The following is a 14146-nucleotide window of genomic DNA, read 5'->3' as shown; positions in this document are numbered from 1 at the left end:
GGCTCTGCCTTCCAGACTCTGTCATCCCAGAGGTTTCAGTTACCTACAGCTCAGAGTAGACCAGGACTTCAGTGCTAAATATGCTCAACATCAGTCAAAGAAAGGCTTAGCCTTGTATCTGCCTTAAACATTTTTAAAACCGTAACCATTTTTAAACTTACAAAGCAATTTTCATCTCACTCTTGCCTCATACTTTCACAAAAACGTAATTCTGTGAAAGCCACAACAATTGCTTGTTCAACAGAGACTGCTACTCTCTGAAGTGCTTTCTGAGATAGACTTGTACGGACAGACGTGGGTAGAAATGAATACTCCAAAAATATCCACAATAGATAATGAACAGTGTCTAGAAACAAAACAGAAAAAAAAAAAAACGTACTGCAAATGCAGCCCAAATTGGAACGAATGCCTACAGTAGCAACAGTACAGGAAGAGCAGAATGTTATTGTATATTACTGGCATGCAGCCCGTAATTACAAAAAATACTGCAGTATTCCACGGTAACAGCATAAAATATTATCATTTCAAACAAGCAGCTGCAGCACCCTGACCACAGCAACCAGAGAGCAGAGAGCCAGGGGAGGAGAGGGCGGCCAGCTGCCAAAGGATCCCCACTGCAGAGGGTGAGCAGGCCACAGGGCTGGTGGCCTCGGGACAGCTTCTCCTCGTGTCCATGGCTCCACTCCATCAGGGCACAAAGGGCCACTGCTCAGCAGCAAAGGGCTCTCACATGGGCTCCAGCTGCCGAGCCCTCTATCTAGCAGAGGGGAAGCATGATGGTCACTCTGCGTTCTGCCTCTTCCTATAGTGTGCCCTCTGCCAAATTTGCATTTTCACATAGTCTTGGATTCAATAAAATCTTCCACCATTCCAGCTCCCCTGCACTAACTAACCCCTGTGTTACCCAGCCCCCTCTAACACCCAGCCAAGAGGTTTTAGCAGTGGCCTAGCAAGAGGCTCCCAAAGCATGGGTTGGCATATGCTGCCATTACGATGGCTATCATTTGCTGCCCCAGCTGGTTCAGTTGCTCCACCATATATCAGCAAAATGGGAGACAACATGCCCACAAGTTCATCAGCCACGCTCTTCTCAACTGCTCTACTCAAGGACTGCCAGCGCAGATTGCAGCCCCACCATGGCAAACAGAAAAATCCAAAAAGCTACAATTAAGTCCGTCTGCTCACTGGCATGCACTGCATACAAATGAATAGTCCTAGCTCAGCATTTGTAGAAATAACATCTATCACATTTAGTCTCTACATGGATCATAAAAAAAGACCATCTAAGAATCACAGAAACAACCAGTTTAGAAAAGACCTCCAAGATCATCAAGTCCAACCCTTGATCCAACACTGCTGTGGTTACTAGACCATGGCACTAAGTGCCACATCCAGTCTCATCTTAAAAACCTCCAGAGACAGAGAATCCACCACCTCCCTGGGCAACCCATTCCAATGTCTGATTACTTTCTCTGGAAAGAATTTCTTCCTAATATCCAATCTAAACCTCCCCTGCCACAGCTTAAGACTATGCCCTTTTGTCCTGCTGCTGGTTGCCTGGGAGAAGAGACTGACCCCCACCTGGCTACAACCTCCTTTCAGGGAGTTGTAGAGAGTGATGAGGTCTCCCCTGAGCCTCCTCTTCTCCAGGCTGAACAACCCCACCTCCCTCAGCCTCTTCTCATAGGACTTGTGCTCCAGACCCTTCACCAGCCTTGTTGCTCTTCTCTGGACCTGCTCCAGCACCTCAATATCCTTCCTGAACTGAGGGGCCCAGAACTGAACACAGTACTCAAAGGTATGGCCTCATCAGAGCTGAGTACAGGGGAAGAATCACTTCCCTGGTCTTGCTGGCCACACTGTTCCTGATCCAGGCCAGGATGCCATTGGCCTTCTTGGCCACCTGGGCACACTGCTGTCCCCAGCCTGTAGCGCTGCAGGGGGTTGTTGTGGCCAAAGTGCAGGACCCGGCACTTGGCCTTGTTGAACCTCATCCCGTTGGAATCAGACCATCTCTTCAGCTTGCCCAGGGCCCTCTGAAGAGACCACCTGCTTTCCAGCTGATCCACACTCCCCCCCAACTTGGTGTCGTCTGCAGATTTGTTAATGGTGGACTCAATCCCCTCATCTAAATCATCGATAAAGATATTAACCAGAACTGAGCCCAACACTGATCCCTGGGGACACCACTGGTGATCAGATGCCAACTGGATGCAGCTCCATTCACCAGCACTCTCTGGGCTCGGTTAGCCAGCCAGTTCCTCACCCAGCACAGAGTGCCCCTGTCCAAGCCATGGGCTGCCAGCTTTTTCAGGAGAATGCTATGGGAGATGGTGCCAAAGGCTTTGCTGAAGCCCATAGACTAAATACACAGCCTTCCCCTCATCCACCAGGCGGGTCACCTGATTATAAAAGGAGATCAGGTTGGTCAGACAGGACCTGCCCTTCCTAAACCCGTGCTGGCTGGGTCTGATCCCTTGTCCATCCTGTAGGTGTTGTGTGATTGCACTTAGGATGATTTGCTCCATAACCTTGCCAGGCACTGAGGTCAGGCTGACCTGTCGTTTCCCAGGTCCTCCCTACAGCCCTTTTTGTGGATCAGTGTGACATTCACCAACGTCCAATCATCTGGGACCTCCCCAATGAGCCAGGACTGTTGGTAAATGATGGAGAGCGGTTTGGTGAGCTTTTCTGCCAGCTCCCTCATCATGTCTCAGTCACATGTCTTCTGCAAACTTTATGCAATTGCAGAACTAGCAAGAGGAAAAGAAAAGCAGAAACCCGAACAATGAGGTTAGCAGAGAAGGAAACACTGTTGAAATGAATGTTACTTATTTGTAATGCACTATCCTGGTTTCAGCTGGGATACAGTTCATTTTCTTCCTAGTAGCTGGTAAATGTTGTAGGGTTTTGATTTAGTATGCGAATAATGTTGATAATACACTGATGTTTTAGTTGTTGCTCAGTAGTCAAAGACTTACCCTAAGTCAAGGACTTTCCTGTTTCCCATGCTCTGCTAGCAAGGAGGTGCACAAGAAGCCGGGCTGGAGCATGGCCAGGACAGCTGATCCAAACTAGCCAAAGGGATATTCTATACACTAGAACATCCTACTCTATATATAAAGTGAGTGAGTTGCCCAGGAGGGGCTGATCACTCGAGAACAGGTTGGGTATTGGTCAGCAGGTGGTGAGCAACTGTATTGTGCACTACTTGTTTTTCTTGGATTTTATTTCTCTTCTGGTTATCTCCCTTTTTGTTACAGCTTCATCATCATCATCATTATTATTATTATTCCATTTTATTAAACACCTCTTATCTCAACAGTGGGTTTTACCTACTTTTTTCCAGTTCTCTTCCCCATTCCACTGCAGGGGTGCAGGGAGCGAGTGGTTGCATAGTACTTGGTTGTCATTTGTGGTTAAACCACAATACTCATGTTTCCTATGTAGGCTGCAAACAGTACAGATTATCCAGACAAAACTGCAAAGCCTGAGCTTTGCCTCAGCTACCAATGCTGCCTCAGGTACTTGGCCTCTTCCTACAGACCAAGAACTCTGAAGTTTAGTTTGAAATACACGAACACTGTTGGGACAGTACCTTTTAGAGATATTCAAATCATGATAAAAACTGTTTCTCATGCTGCCAACCAAAGATATGCTGGTTTTAGGAGAGAGGAAATTAACTGCCATACCTAAATACCTGCCAGTTCACCCACACTTTTCATCTTTCCCACACCAGATTTTCTCTGCCAAACACAAAAGGGACTGTAGTATATATTTGTAATATATATGCAACAAACTGCAGTAATATATGGAGTAGATTGAAATACTGCATTTTTGTATCCTCATAGCCAATTCATTGGTTTAAGGATTCAAAGTCCCACAGGGAATATTGCAAATACACATAAAGTCTCTGGGTGCTGGATTTGACTTTCTGATCTATGTAACAGATGTGTAAAGTAACACATAACCAGATGCCTCTCTAGTAAATGCACAGCTACAGACTGGACAGACTAAAAATGTTGTGTCCAAGGGCAAGGGAGAAGGGGAAGAACAAGAATAGTCATGTATATAGCAAGGAAAGAAAAATTTAGGCTTTATGGATTTCTTGTCTACAATGCTGTAATTTTTCATGCCTGTAATTTGGCTATGGTATCACAAGAGAGGACTTTTTAGGAGGTGGGAGTCCAGCCATTGTCGCCTGGTTTGTACCATGTCAGGCTGATCAACTGTTTCTGGATGTCTTTGAAATTCCAGTGTCCTACCTCCAAAGCCTCGACTGTGACTTCAAAGACATTCATCCAGAAAAGAAGTCTAACTTCTTTAGAATAAAAAAATCTCTGGAAAAATAGCATACGGCTGTATAATGGTAAACACCACAGAGGCCTTTCTCCATTCCCTGAGTTGGTGTGTCCTGGTCACAGTGGCTTGGAGAAAATAGCTGGTGTGCTTTCACAATGAGCTTATAAGGCAGAGGAGAATATTGGGTGAGAAAGTCAAAAACTTGTTTAAAAGCCCCAGCTTCAAATTTCTGGCTACTCCCATTTCATGAAGTAAGTTAAAACAACTCTCTACTATAAAGTATGCGAACCACTGACTTCAGATCTGGATCCTGCCTTTTGCAAAGCTGCTGGTGGGCTTGGATCCAAGGCTTTGGTTCAAGTTCTCAGGTACTCCATACTAAAATGACTTATACCATACATCCTTTATAATAAATAGCCTCACAGTGAGGAGCATTGGCATGGTTCACTTTTACATCACTCTCTTGAAAGTTTAAGGAAAGTACTGAAAACATTACAGCTTTTGAATATTTTGCCTTATGTGGTTTACAGTGAGCACAGTCAACGGCTGCATAAGCTTCACCCATTTCCATGTGACATCCTATGTGGTGTGAGTCTCAGATAATACCCACCAGAGCCCAGCAGAACACACATGGGAGCAGTGACACAGGTATGGCCACATCTCACCACAGTGGTGCCCTGCATGGTGCCACTATGCTCTCCTGGCTGCCTTGCAGTGAAGGTCTCTATTCTCTGTTCCTGCCACCTCCTCTTTACAAAGGCTCACAAACACATACTGAAACAAATGAATAATTCCATTATGTGCCTGGCAGCATGCACTTTCCTTCTGATTCATAAGAGCAGTGCCCCATTGAAAAGATGTGAAAAAAAAATAATCTAAAGAAGTCTCCAACAAGCACACATATTGTCAAAGCCTCATTTCCACTTAACACAAGTTACTTTGGGATCTAATGCAATTGATTTGAGAGGAAAATACAAACAAACAAACAAAGTCTTCTTCCATTAGCTGGGGCAAGGGGTGGGGAAACCGAACTAGTGCCATCTTTGTTGAAGAGCTCCACAAAACTAATCGTTTAGAAGAGCTAAGGAACATGGAAAGGGGACAATTTGTGACTGATCACTGCCCTCTGAACATGGCATGCTGACAGCTGAATGAAGAGCAGAGAAAGGCAAAACAAAACAGGCATGTGTTTAATCTGGGCAGGCTCGGTCCCCTGTGTTCACTCCCAGTGAAAAATACAAAGCAAGAGAGAGTCGGTCTATCTGCCTGCTCAGCTCAGCACCCATGTAACTCTCTGGCACACACCACAGGACCTTCTCCAGGCACACAAATGGGGGTATTATTTCTTCACATGCTGACAAAAATAATCAAGAAAGGACAAGAGTAGCTGTACAATTTAAAATATCCTAAAATGCATCTTTTGGCACCAAAGAACTTCCCTCCAATACTCTGACAATGAGCTCCTGCACTCTCTGATACAAAGAAAGCTAAAAATGACTTCAGTGATTTTCTGAGTGCAACATAGGGCTGATTAAATGGTTATAAAGGGTACACAGATGCTAGGAAGATACCTTTTCCTGAACTTGAATGAATGCTTCCTCAGAGAGCAACAAGAAGGCAGTTGTGAAAGAAAAATCGTGCATGTCATCCTGGCCTGATGTCAATGAAAGAAAAACAACAATAAAAGCATTTTTATTTATGCTCTGCCCAGCCAAGAAGGAATGCTTGCCTTTGGGAGAGTGGGACAGAGAGAAAGATTGGCTGAGAGTGATCACATGAATGTCACTGCAGTGCACTTCCCTCTCACAGATTTCACCAGGACTGTCACCCTACACCTCAAAGAGAGCAGGGCATTTCCCCACCTGAGCCTTCAAACAGATTTGCATTAATATCTCATTTCACCACTACAAAAATCTCAGACTCCTAATGAAAGAGTGCTGTATTGCTGTTTGGGCTCACAGTCCATAGAGCAAGACCTGCAAGTAAAAAGGAGTTGGCTAGACCAATTTGCAAAAATTTGAACTTTTTCGATAAATCAGTACAAATACCTCCAGGACTATTACAATTTCCCAAGCAATAGCTCTTGTCTACTGACCAGAAAGGAAATGTTTAGCTCCCTGCAGTGGGCCTGTTGATTTCAAAAGAACCTTAATAGCTCAATTCCTACAAAGCAAATACAGAGTGATCTCCAGGGGTCGGCTATGCTCTCCTCTTTTCTGAAATATGGTAAGCAACATATGTCTGCAAATGCCACTTGCCAAAGGGTTTTGATATTCTGCACATTTGTGGGAATGTACACCCTGTTTCTTCCATGTTATGCGTGTCTTTTTGGTTCTGCGGGTTTCTTACAGGAATTTTGTCCCTTTCAGCACACTTGTGGGGCAGAACAGAGTAAATAATTTGAAATTTTTATTAAAGAAAGATGGTTTTTAGTGTTCATTTATGTAACATTATCAGTGGTTGAAAGTTTTATAACTGTAACATTTTCTCTTTACTAGACTCAGATATGATTCTATGCCAATGAGAAATAAAAAAAAAAAAAAAAATTATAAAAAATAAATGACCAGAGGGAAAAGGTGAGCTTTTCCCTGCACCTCATCACTGTCCTTATCAAAAAAATTATTCAATCTGGACAACACAATTCAGTCTCAGTCAGGGAACTCTTAGTTCGGCTGCTATTCAAATATCCAAGTGCAATTTGCAACTCTAGTTATGAAAGGGGACATTATTTTCTTTATACATTTATCTCTACTTGTTCAAAGACACACTGATGAAGCAATTAAGGCAGACACATTATTAAAGCTGGCGTAGAATTCATGGGCTCTGCTAAGAAGTTTGATATTTCAATGAGGTGTTTAAACATAAAAATGAGAAATATGTACTTAATACAAAAATATCACTTAATGCTGTAAAATCAGATTACTCATGACATTATCTGAAACAGTAAGAGAATTATATATGAATTTTTCTGGCTGTGTGCTGTATGTTTTTCAATAGCTTCTTCTGCCGAGTTCCCATATGACATAGATTCCAAACTAGGAAATATTTAGGCACATGCCTAACTTTCAGGGAGAATAGTCTCATTGATTTAAACAGAGTTTAACCCTTATAAATGTCAGAATGATTGCCTGTTTGTGAGACTGGACCTCATGGGGCCCATTTTTAAAAAGATAAATGCATTACATATTTTTACTGCTGTTTCTGGGTTTGCCATTACAGTTCTCTCCCTCCCTCTCCTGGCTGTTTTTATTGCCTTAGACAGAAATATCACGACACTCTGAGGCAAATAATGATTAATTTAATTACAAACTAACTAACTTATGACAAGACCCTCCAAGCACTTACCTCAAATCATGAGTGTTTCAAGATGCAATTGTAAATATTCTTTCTTTCCTCCTCTCACAGGAGATGTTGCAGACTTTTTTTTCTGTGTTTTGCATTAAAACTCTTTCCCTGTGCTCCAGGATCTTAAACAAAAACAAAACAAAAAAACCCCACTCAGAATGAAAATGTCATTTCAAGTGACTGGTGGATGGCTCAGGGGAAATCCCTGACCTTTTTTCAATGTATATTTCATTATCTAAAGCAAGTGTGGTAACTTCCCCCAGCAGCAGCTCTTCTATGGGCTGAACTTTAAAAAAAACTCAAACAAAAAAACACCAAACACAACCCCCTCACACTCTTTTAGACCACTCAAAACCATGCCATTTTTAAAATCTACAAGATAGTACACTACAAAATATTGATTTAAAGCACAATCCAGTATATATCAGACTCCATAAATTTATGACAGAGAAAAAGGAAGAAAGCCCAGAATGTAAACCAGAAGAAAAATCATTACGTAAAGTATCCAACTGCTACACAGTTTTATTATTACTACCACTGTTATTATCACTAATAATACATATATGGCCAACTCCCTAAATCTTCACTGAGTTACTGTAGTATTTCTGTAGTAGCAGCATGGAGGAAGTAGTAGCCCTGCTGGAGAAGTAATGCAGCATTAGCACTACAAAACCCAGCCCAGCTGACAAGAGAGGAAGGAAGGGAGGAGGAGCGACAAAGCAAATGAGTAAGAGTAACTGGCAGGTCTCTAATACAATCAATTTTGATATTCTCCACCATCACCAAAAAAGGTCTGAAGGGTTTTGAATTTTCAGTAAGTGCTGCTATCAGAGCACTGTCTCACCACACCCCCCCTGTTTCACCCCGCTTCCTCTCTCATACCTGCAGAGCAAGGCTTGGCCAGGAGCCAGCTGGGTACGTAAGAGTCCAAAGCAGGCTCTGTCAGCAGGAAAATCCCCTGGCTACAAGGAGCAAACGCTGCCAGCCAGTGCAGAGTTCACTTTCCTTCTGAGAGCATGGTCTTGCATTTGCACAGTCCCTCTGGATTACAGGCATCCCAGTTATTTCTCTACAAACAATTTTTAGGACCAACAATCACATTCATCTTTGCTCTGTAAAAAGCCTGAAAGGCAAACTGTTCTCAGGGTTACACCTGTAGCAATCCCCATTGAAGCCAACGAACTGACACAACACAACAACAAGGAGGATTTGACCTTGCGTGCTTGTAAGCCAGACCACTTTGATTTTCTTCCTCAGCTAGGACAGACAGGCAGCCCGAATAACTTTTTCTCTTGCCTTTAATTAAGAAACAAAGACATTATCCACATGCTTTCTGTGGCTGAATATACTTCAGAAAATACAACTTTTCCAAAAGTGGTCAAAAATTCAAAAAGTACAGCTTTATACATCAGTTTATTCCCCTACATACCCTGGAGGAAAACAACCCAAAACTCCAAGCAGATCAACACACAAACAAGGGGGAAAATGGGCTTCCCTTGACAGAGGCTGCATATCTGTCACTATTCCCCAAAAACTGCTCATGGTACAAAAAAAGACAAAATACTCTGTTTAAATTTCTCTGCTCCCCTACTCTGCTGTGCTTATTCTTGCTTACATGGTGTTGTCTCTTTCTTCAAGGAGCCTGCTCGCACTCAACACAAGTAAAGGCTGCAACAGCCAAGCCTAAAGACTTGCAGGAAGCAGACAAAGCCCTCTAAAGCTGTGACACAAATCCAGAGAAGGCTGGAAGTTCAAAGTGAAACGAGGACAATTTGTCCATGACTTATGCCACCTAGAAACCATTCTTAATTTAAGAAAAAGTGTTAAAGGGATTATCTTACAGAGTGTCACCCTGCCGAATCAACTAGGTTCTGCCTCTCAATTTTTTCCCTGATTCATATACAAGATGGCTAGGGATTCTATTTTAAGATCAAAATCAGCATAAAATCCTCCTGTTCTCACTTACATACTTACATTTTTAATACTCTGTTTAAAGAGTCAAAAAAGTTGTTTGATGGACAGATTCCCAGCTATCCTCCAGACTTTTCTGCGTGACCTATGGGCACATGCTATGTGACACTTCCTGAAGGGCTGAAATAGCTCTGAATGACACTTGAGCTCTTACAGTGTAACTAAAGTATTAGAGTTTGGCTCCTAATGCACACTGTCACTTAACCCCAATTTTTCTATGCCTCAGTTTCCCCTTCCTTTACAACAAAGGTAAGTATTTTCCCATCTCAGAAGGCTGATGCAAGGAACACAACATCCATGCTGATTTACTGGGTAATATGGTAACATGGGCAAAGTTATAGATGTCTTAACTTGCATCAGGATGAATCTTCACATACACAGAAAAAGACCAAAATGAGGAGTGAGTCATCAGCCCGTCCCTCTGAAACTGTTTTGCTGGACAGTCATTTCAGTATACAACTCACTTCTGCAGGGTGCTCCCAGAAAGCGTGGGGGACACTGAATGGATTCTCTGTAGTCACACAACAGCTTTACAGCTGCTGAAAAAAGGCCTATTGTAGGCCTGCATTTTACTATCTTGAGTAGCATACATAAAGTTGCTGTGCAGCTTCCATTACCCATCTGATCCTTTCAGAAACAGGAGAAACAAATCAGGGCTTGTCAAAAGAAAATAGATTTAACTGTGATGGACAAAACGTCTGGTTTTCAAAAAAAAGTAACAATTTATATAGCAGATGATAAAACACTAAAAATTCAGTGTAACAAAAATAACTCATTCTGCCCTCCCTTTTTTGCTACATCATAATACTATGAGCCAACTTCAAACTCCACCATCAGAAAGAAGCAGGAGACCTGCCATACACATGTGCTCTTCCTGCAGTCTGCTCGTGGCTTGCACCTCTACACATTGATGATATTTGCTCAGTAACCGAAATGGTATCAAAACCCACAGTGAACTCCTAATACATAACTATTGGGTCACACATACGAAGACTCACTCGACAGTCAGATTATGCTGGACTCTGCCAAACATGGCAGTAGATTTGACAGTCTTTTCTGAATGTCTTGATTTTTCTCTGTAGTGTCTGCCGAGTTAGGGAGGAAGGACAGTCCTGAATTAGGCACATTCCTCCCAGCATTCGAATACTCCACTCTCCCCCTTCTGGAGAAATGAATGCAGCTTCAAACAAATTAGAGTATTAAGTCAGCTCTTTCATTTTTCCCGGTGCACTAAATGAGGCAGCGCTCAGCTTCTCTAGCCCCCAGTAGAGGCAAATGAAGGCTCGTTCTGAGGTAAAACTCCTCCTTCCTCCTCCCATACACAAAGCATTGACCCTGCCAGCTGCAAAGAAGCTGAATTCAACCAGGGCCATTCAGCAGCCTATCACACCTGCAGCATGTTGTACTGCTAACCCCCAAGAATTTAATGATTCTCAATCAGCACTCATCTCCCCAAAATGTAATACTTCCCTCAAAAGCAATGAGATTGGACAAAAATTACAGGGTCTTTTCGTCTACCTTCTGGCTTCAGAGTCACATGAATGTAACAAGTGCTGTGCTGCTCTGCACTCGGCAGAAATATTTTGCTTTTCAGTGAAAGCTGAGACAGGCACTACCGCTTGCTTTGGCTGCTTGGAATCCTAAGAAAACATCAAATATCAAGAGAGTAGCAGCCTGATAAAATGCCAGCAGTGGGACCCCTCTTTTTCCCCAGCCTTCCTTCATTTCACAGTGGTGCCTCTTTCAAAAGGCCAATGGAGCTGAACGGACTGAGACGATTTTCCATTCTAGGTAACTTGCACATTTGCTATGTTAGCATGACTTGACTCTGATCAAAACTGATGAAAAACCACAGCAGTGGAAACAAAGACTCAAGTGAAGAGAGAAATGAAACCCCAGGACAACCTACAGAGAAAGACTCAGCTCTTATTTTTGGATTCGGGCAAGCTTGCCTACCTCAAAGCCTGGGCAGCAGACAGGACTGCCAGCCTTCCTTGCCATTCACAGGGCAAACAGTTCTGGGGTGGGCCTGGGCAAAACCACCATGGTACTTATTGCATGTGAAACGACAGAGCCAAGGGCAGTTAATAATAAAGTGGATTCCCAAAATACGATTCCATTTGGGATTAACTATGAGGGCAGAGATATGGCATTACTAAGCTCTCTGCTCACCTCTTTTCCCCAGAGTTCATAGGAATGGGCCTACTGCCCTCCCTTGCTTCTGCTGAAGATCTGTCAGGCTCAGGCACATGTTCCGACATGGTATTTACTCTTTCTCTTGCCTTCTGCTCGTAAGCACAAACACCATAAACTCTGCTCTTTCCTTAACAGCTGAGAGTGACTTTATTGCATGATTTTTGGCAGCCCACGTTCACTGCTGCCATGTCCTAATGCCACCTGTTGATTACTACAAGGTGACACAGAGATATGCTCTCCCACTTACCCAGAGGGGTGTCATGTCTTTCCAAATCATAAACCCTTCAGCCTCACCAGGTACTGACTTCAGGCTCTGCCTGGCACCCTCTTAAGTGCCTCCTTATCCCAGCACCTTAGCACAGCATGAAGGTCTGACAGAGATGGATTGCATCACAAGTCAGTGGCTTCATCCCACAGCAGGCAGCCCTGCACCAAGGAGCAGACCTCCCAGGCTCACAACCTCTGAAAACCAGGAGTACCAGTGGATGAAGAGCTGAATACTCATGGCATGATTTTCAATGTCCACATACATACTGGGTGCTTCAAATGAAGAAAAATTCTCTAGAAAAACAATGGAAATTACATGTTGTTTGGGACAGATGAGTCTGGTACCTTCTTCCTATTGCCTTCTGCTTTACTTACTCATCTCACCTACCTTCTAGCTACATGAGGTTGGTTTTTGAGATGTAGTTGTTCGCTGCTATATAGAAAGATCTGAACAATCAATATTCCTTATACATTTATGTATCTCCAATGACACAGAGTACAGGACACCTCAGAAGAAACCTGTGGTGACCTTTGTTGCAGGAAACTTTGGAGGCCCGACTATAAGCTGTTTTTAGAACAAAAATTTGACTAAGCTACAACCAGCTCAGCACCACAGTAGTTTGGTCTTACTTTTTGAGAGTAGCAGGACTATGCCAGCAGCTTGGCAACTAAAATCTTCCAGGCAAAGGAAGAAATGTTGTCCTCTGCCTGGATTCAGTGAGTTGTTTGGCTACAAAAATTGGTTGGTTTTTGTAGTCAAAATCTCTTTTAATCAAGAAGAGACAGGACATTGAGAAAGATAAAGTTTTCAGTAAATCTACTTGTCCAAACTTGTATTTTCTTTAAAAAAAAACCCCAAACATTGTACAACTACTTCTGTCATCTCTACTTCTTCCTTTTCTTCAGCACAAAGTGTAAGAACAGTATTTTAGCAAATACCAGGTTTGGTCATAGGCTGTCCGGGCTGCCAACTGTCAGATCCAGAAAGCAGGACTGTCACATCTGCCAGACTGGCTCTCACAGCTACTCCTTCAGAGAACATCATATATTTTCCCAAGTCATGCTAGCAATAATATGACATTTCACCTTCTCTGCCTCAGGACACACATCAAAAAGAGCCTATACACCTTTAAATAAAGGATGCCCAGCCAGTGCCTTATGATAACCGACACCCTCAGTTCAGAGCAGTATCTAAGCACCCTTTTTAATTTAAGAGTGTCAGCACTGTCCCCATGTGAGCACACACTCACATCAGTAGGTCAAGTACAAACCGCTAGACATGGGTCATTACTGGTTAAGCATCTAACGTGCACTCAGCATTGTATAAGCTCCTTAAAGAAGATATGATCCTTCTTTCAGTAGAAGATCTCTTCTTTCTAACTTCTCAAGACAGCCTTCCTTCTCAGAGGCCTACTCACGTCAACCTTCCCTTTTCAGTAATAATTACAAAGAAAAGGGAAGAAAGAATACTAAGAAGGAAAAACGATTAAATGAGTTTTACTAACTGTTATAACTACAACGATCAGATAACTGAGATACATCTTTCTTTCCATGCTTTCATCGCACTACATCCCTACAGGGCAAAGATAGATACCCTCTGCTTTTGTTAGATCAGGCATGCAGCTTTTGAAGCTAGTCTCCAGATAATCTATCCGGCCTGGGCTTTTGGCTGCATTGTGAGGTGGTCCTGGATTCAGTGAACAAAACCCAGTTCTTGGGAGGAACTGAACTGGAAGCATCATGTTCCCCAGAGCAGGCAGCCAGCAGCACCAGACTGCTCAGAAGAAAAAGCAACCCTGAGACATGCCTGGTGTGAACCTCAGGATCCCAGAAGTTTTTACAGATAATATCTCCAGTCAGTCCACACTACTTACTAATGTAGGCATAATCATAAACCCCAAATATTCTGCTGCCGTTCATCTTTATGCCACCAAATAAGAAGATATTATTATTTTCTGTTATAATAATGCAATAGTGTAATACTGACAGCAGCAAGAGCATCTTGAAGTGAACAACATAAAGAATAGATCAAAGTGGCTTCAGCTACAATAACTAACTTAATTTC

General features: G+C 42.8%; 1 protein-coding gene across 3 annotated transcripts in view; it reads right to left on the bottom strand.

Moving 5' to 3' along the window:
• The window catches only part of ATXN1 (ataxin 1), a 164751-nt gene extending 156985 nt beyond the window's left edge, over positions 1–7766 (bottom strand). For all 3 annotated transcript variants that reach the window (XM_027654150.1, XM_027654152.1, XM_027654153.1), the window contains exon 1: positions 7648–7766. The gene's annotated coding sequence lies outside the window, so the exon portion shown is untranslated. The remainder of the gene's footprint in view (positions 1–7647) is intronic.
• Between the last annotated feature and the right edge of the window lie 6380 nt (positions 7767–14146).

Source organism: Corapipo altera, unplaced genomic scaffold (genome assembly GCF_003945725.1).
Source record: "Corapipo altera isolate COAL_440 unplaced genomic scaffold, ASM394572v1 60, whole genome shotgun sequence".
NCBI lineage: Eukaryota > Metazoa > Chordata > Aves > Passeriformes > Pipridae > Corapipo > Corapipo altera.
This window is presented reverse-complemented; position numbering and strand designations above follow the sequence as displayed.